Source organism: Protopterus annectens, chromosome 12.part0, assembly GCF_019279795.1.
Source record: "Protopterus annectens isolate FY-2018-M chromosome 12.part0, PAN1.0, whole genome shotgun sequence".
Taxonomy (NCBI): Eukaryota; Metazoa; Chordata; order Ceratodontiformes; family Protopteridae; genus Protopterus; species Protopterus annectens.
Window position 1 is genome coordinate 1427728874 of NC_056746.1, and position 6000 is coordinate 1427734873.

The following is a 6000-nucleotide window of genomic DNA, read 5'->3' on the forward strand; positions in this document are numbered from 1 at the left end:
TTACTAATTGTTGCAAATTGTTTCTGTAGGCTACACACTAAAGTGCTAGCCGATTTACAGCATTTATAGCATTTACTGTCTGTTTTTTCCTTGTCTCTGTAATAAAACAAAAAATCTCTTGTTTTCCCGCCTTTCCTGAACTAGAGTAGTCCAGTTTCAGAGTTGCTGATCCCTGGGCTTTGTTTTTAGTTCCTGTTACTGATCCATTGCCTTATTAGGGAGGAGGGAAGTTTCGCTGCTTACCAGTGGGAGTGGGAAGCACTGAGCAGCCTTTCTGTCCGATTTGGTGAAGTTTCAGCCAGAAACTAGTAGTCCATTGGTCGCTTTGGGCCAATTCAGCTCCTTTCAGCCCCTGCTATAAAACACGCTAAACACGCGTTTTCCAGCTTGTACCAACTCAGCACAGATCCTCGTGGTGGCCTGCAGAGTGATCCAAGCAGCAGAGAGCTAAAAGAGTGACTTTCTACCAGATAAAAGTATTTTTGTGGCTTTCCCACTGTTATTTAAGCTAGTGACTGCATTTCTGCTTCTGTTTTACTGCTACTTTAAGTGATTTCTGCATTTTACACTGTTTATTGCACTTTAAGTTACTAATTGTTGCAAATTGTTTCTGTAGGCTACACACTAAAGTGCTAGCCGATTTACAGCATTTATAGCATTTACTGTCTGTTTTTTCCTTGTCTCTGTAATAAAACAAAAATCTCTTGTTTTCCGCCTTACTGAACTAGAGTAGTCCAGTTTCAGAGTTGCTGATCCCTGGGCTTTGTTTTTAGTTCCTGTTACTGATCCATTGCCTTATTAGGGAGGAGGGAAGTTTCTTTGCTTACCAGTGGGAGTGGGAAGCACTGAGAGGCCTTTTTGTCTGATTGGTGAAGTTTCAGCCAGAAACTAGTAGTCCATTGGTCGTTTTGGGCCAATTCCTAGCTCCCTTCAGCCCCCTGCTATAAAACACACTAAACGCTGCAGAAGCGATTTAGCTGAGTTACCACTGTTGCACACAAGAGCAGCGGCGGTTAAACAAGGTTAAACTATTTGGGCCATCTAAATTCCACTCTTCCAATTTTCCCTTAGAACTACCTTCCTCGAGCTGTACTGCTGATCTAACCAGCATATCCTATAACTGAAAGTTCATCTCTACTTGATTCCCAAGTAGACTATTCTCTATCTGTAAAGCCTAGCACTTACTCCTACAGTACTTGCACCTTGATAAAGCACTCTTATTATAGATAGTACCCCACCAGCCTAAACCCACTTCCCGGAGTCCTCTGAAAGTCTCTTTATCTACTACTTTAGTATGTCGAGGGATCAGTTGCTAGTGTCCTCTCCAGCTCAACTGGTGAACCTGGGAATATTGAGGCAATGTTACAACTGCCTCATGTACACAGACAATCCTCTCCTTCTCCCACAAAACACAAATACATGCGAGATGCAACTATACGGCCAAACTGGAGGCTGAGCTCTCTCAACATAGGACTGGCAAGACCAGACAGGAGGAGAAGGTAACCACACACAATACATACCCAGTCACACATGGTACCATCACAACTTCAAATCATACACATACTCACACAAAGACATACTCGGAGGCTCTGATCAAAATTTACCAAAACAGCAGAGGCCACCAAAGCAGACACCCAAACAACTACCACCTCACGACCCAACACATGGAACACATAGACCACACAGTCAGAGGTCAAACAATCACAGCCCTTAAGGCCAAACAAAATACCAGACACACTTGTCATTGGTGATTCCATAGTCAGACACACTGACGTCCAGCTCACCAGACTGAGTAAAGAGAAGGTCACAGTAAGCTGCCTGTCGGCCAGAATCCGCCACATAATGCAAGCACTCAGGTCTCTCAACAGCAGGTACAAGCATCGACTCAGTCATTGTCCACGCTGGTGTCAACGACATGAGATGTACCTCCTTGGACTACATGAAAAGGGACATCGAGGAGCTCTCTGATTATGTAGCCCAGGCAGGTATGACCCTGACCTTGAGCAGTATCCTACCTTCACCTAGAATGATGCCACAATACAGTGATAAGATGATCAGCTTTAATAATTGGCTTAAATTCTGGTGTCATTCAAAGGGGATCCAATGTCTGTCTGCCTGGGATGACATGCTGGGCAAGCCACGCTTCTAAGGGACGGCTTGCACCTGTCACCCTGGGCTTCCGGATATTGGCAAAGGCTCTTGCCACCCCCATAGTGCCTTTTTAGGCAAGGCTCAAATTCTAAACCTACCACCCTAGAACACCAAAAGGAAAAAACTAAGGGTAATGCTGCTCAATGCCAGAAGTCTCAATCTCAAGATGCACGACTCCAGGCCCTTCTCAATATGGAGAACATGATGTCTGTGCTGTGACAGAAACCTGGTTCTAAGGCTCCTGAGAGCACCCCAGCACTAACAGGTTTCACCTCATATCATGCTCCGCCCCAAAATCCGGACAACACCAAGAAGGAGGGGTGTCCATATTCATAAAGGACACCCACACCTCAAGGTTGGTGGCAACGCACGATGCATCGGAGACCATCCAGGTGCAATTAACCATAGGCAAGACTGCTCTGCAATTTGTAGCATGTTACAGGCCACCCTCTCAAACTCAGGAACCTCACATGGCCTTCCTGAAAACATTGAGGGATAAATGTATCTCCAAACACCATCATACTAGGTGACTTCAACTACCCTAATATAGACTGGGAACACTACTCAAGCCGAACACTCTAACCCAAAGATTCCTGGAGTTCATAAACTCAAATGCCATGGAACAACTAGTCACCATCCCCACAAGAGGAGAAAACATACTTGATCTCATCATCACGAACATGGGATCAAAATGTTCAACACCGAAGTATACCCTCACTGGTGAGATCAGATCATAAACTAATCTCGCTGGAGGTCCTCATCCCACCCCACCTGAAACAAAAAAGACCACAGTGAAAAACTTCTCAAAGCCGATTTCACACTTCAAAACTAGTGTGGTCTCCTTTAAGGCCCCTGAGCCAGTGGTAAACATTACTCAAACCGCTGAATCACTTACAAATGCCTTCTACCAGCACCTACAGGACTGCATGGATCAGGCAATCCCAAACAAAACTAAGACTCTCTGTACCAAAGGCAAGGCCCAGTCTGGTGGACCCCAGCCATAAACAAGCTCTACAACAAAAGGAGGAAGCTACTACAAGATAGAGCAAAATCCTTGAAAGGCAAGACACCTTTGATCATTATAAGTAAAACCAGAGCTCTCATAAAATCATCCAAGGCAAATTTTGAGAGAAAAATCGCAAGGACTCTAAAGAGAATCATAAGGCCTTCTTTAGCTATGTTAGAAACCTAGGAGGAAACTCCCAGATATGCTCAGAATTAGTTCAAAATTATGTGAAAATTACTGAACCTACACACATTGCCAACATACTGGCATGACAGGTTCAGTGCAAACCTTCCCCCAAAGGAGAGATATCTATTCCAGAGGATTGTAGCCCCCAAACATCTCCAGCTCTAGGTGAGAACTGCCCTCATTAAGGCAAAACACAGCATCCATGGGACGGATGGTGTCCCCGGCTAGGCTTCAAGTGAACTCAATGAGGAATTAAACCCACAGTTAGGACAGCTGTTTAATCTTAGCCTCACCTCAGGATACGTACCAAGGAGTGGCGCACGGCACTGTGGTCCCACTTCATAAGGGCGGTGCCTCCACAGACCCTGAAATTACCGCCCCATTAGCTTGACAAGCCTTATCTGCAAAGCCATGGAAAGGATCATAATGGAACTCATAAATAAAGACATAGAACTTGCAGACTTTGGATCCAACCTAGTTTGGCTTTGTCAAAGGCAGATCCTACCTGTTACACTTGGTTGACTTTTGAGACAGTCACCAAGGCCATTGATGAGGAAAGGCAGTCCATACAGCCTACCTCGACCTGGCAAAGGCCTTCACACAATACCCCACTCAGGTATCATCAAAAAACTCATCAGCTTGAATGTAAACCCATACATCACAAGATGGGTTTGCAAACTGGCTAAGTGACAGAACCCACAGGGTCAGAGTTGCTGGAGCCATGTCAGACTCAAAGCCTGTCACAAGTGGTGTCCCACAGGGCTCAGTCCTGGGTCCACTCTTGTTCGGCATCTACTTTTCTGAAGTACAAGCAAACACAGGAGGGTTATGGCTGACAAAGTTTGCAGATGACTGCAAACTGGGCCATAATCGAAAACACATCTGACACAGATATCCTCCAGAAGGGCCTCACAGAAACGGATAACTGGTGCCAGAGCCATGGCCTGAAGTTAACACCAAAAATGCATAGTCATACCCTTCGGAAAAACAAGGTTACCCTAGCTACCATATAGGCGGCAATCCACTGAGCACAGAAAAAGTCATCAGAGATCTGGGGACCCAGGTTGACAGTAGCCTTCGCTTGACACTCATGTTGCTAAAGTAGTTAGGAAAACCTTCTATATCACCCACCTGATCATGAAGGGATTCACATCTAGATCAAGGGAGGTCATCGCCCCCTGTACTCATCACTCATTAGGACCTATGATTGAGTACAATGCCCTGTTCAGAATGTATCTGACCAGACACCTGCTGCAGCTTGAAGGCCCCAAAAGTTCCTCACCAAAAGGATAAAGGGACTCAAAAATATGTCTTATGCTGCCCGACTGAAAGAACTCCAGTCTATTCAGTCTCATACCGCTATCAGAGGTGACCTTGCCTGACATATACCAGTGTCAAACCCAGATTTGGATGAATATGCTTCACCCTCAAAAAATCTAGATCCCTCAGAACCACAAGGGATGGGAGACTTAAAACCTTGACACGGGTTATAAATGAATATCGCATGCTGGAGGGACAGATTCATCACCCAGAGACTCTGCTGTGGAACAAAATCCCGGGTGACATGTGAGGGCAGAGCACCTCTCTGGCCTTGATTCAAGAGGAATCTTGACCAATGGATGGGAGATTGCAGATATACTCCCAGGGATTACTCTAAAGTGTCACTGCTTGACAGAGGCACAGCAAAATGATAGGCATAGTTTTTATTCAGAGCTAAAGGGGTGGCGAAAGCCACATAATCTATCAGGCTAGGCTTTGCAAATAGCCCTTGGGCAGATAGCCTAGTATGAATATATGAACCTATTTGAGTGATTACGGCCATGTTTTATTATTGCTAGTACTTTAGGTGAGGTTTTCTCCTGCTGTCTTCAACTGAAACAACAGTCATACTTGACACACCAACATGGCTCCAGTTGAGACATTCTGGTACATGCTGACAGTTGTATGTTTTATGTATGATTTTCTTTTCCTTGTTATGGTCAAATCTTGAATTTGGAATATGTGTAGGAAGAAATAAGTATGAATACGATGCACTTCCGGTGCATAGTTTGTACCATGTTTGGTGCATAACTAGTAGATTCATAGGTTTATACCAGACTATTATTATTGACAGAGTCTCTCAAGGCGCAAATCATGTATAACTTTTTAAAATATTACCTCCTAACTCATGTTCTAGTAGGAGAACCGGGTTTTGAACATGGATTTCCTCTACAAAGACTAACAAGTATGAAACCGTAATGTCTGACATTATGTAAATTGACTGTAGTCTTCAGTGATTTATCAGAAAACCAAAACATTTTATAAGGAGAATGGTTATAATCATGGAGGCATAAATCTAGGGACAGTGGTGAGCATTATAAAGTAGTTATTGACCAATAATATTGCTTGCATATTTTTCTTCAGTCTGATTTTTCTTGTGGTGGCGGACCGCATTGCAATTATTTCCACAGATTTGGATTATCTGGGTGTCATATTTTTTCTTGGATTAAAGTTGGTTAGTTTTTGCAATCAAGTAAGTTGTATATCGTATTGTATTGTATTATATTATGTAGTGTATGCAGGGAAAACATTTGTAAGGACAAGGTCAAACATAATATTTGTTTACTGACGCCTACCAGGAAAGGATTAACTAGGATAGGTGTCCATTTTCTTCTAGA

The 6000-nt window shown here is 43.8% G+C and overlaps 1 protein-coding gene across 2 annotated transcripts in view; it reads right to left on the minus strand.

Moving 5' to 3' along the window:
* The window catches only part of DGKE (diacylglycerol kinase epsilon), a 1358385-nt gene that overhangs the window by 828036 nt on the left and 524349 nt on the right, over positions 1–6000 (minus strand). The window lies entirely within an intron of this gene.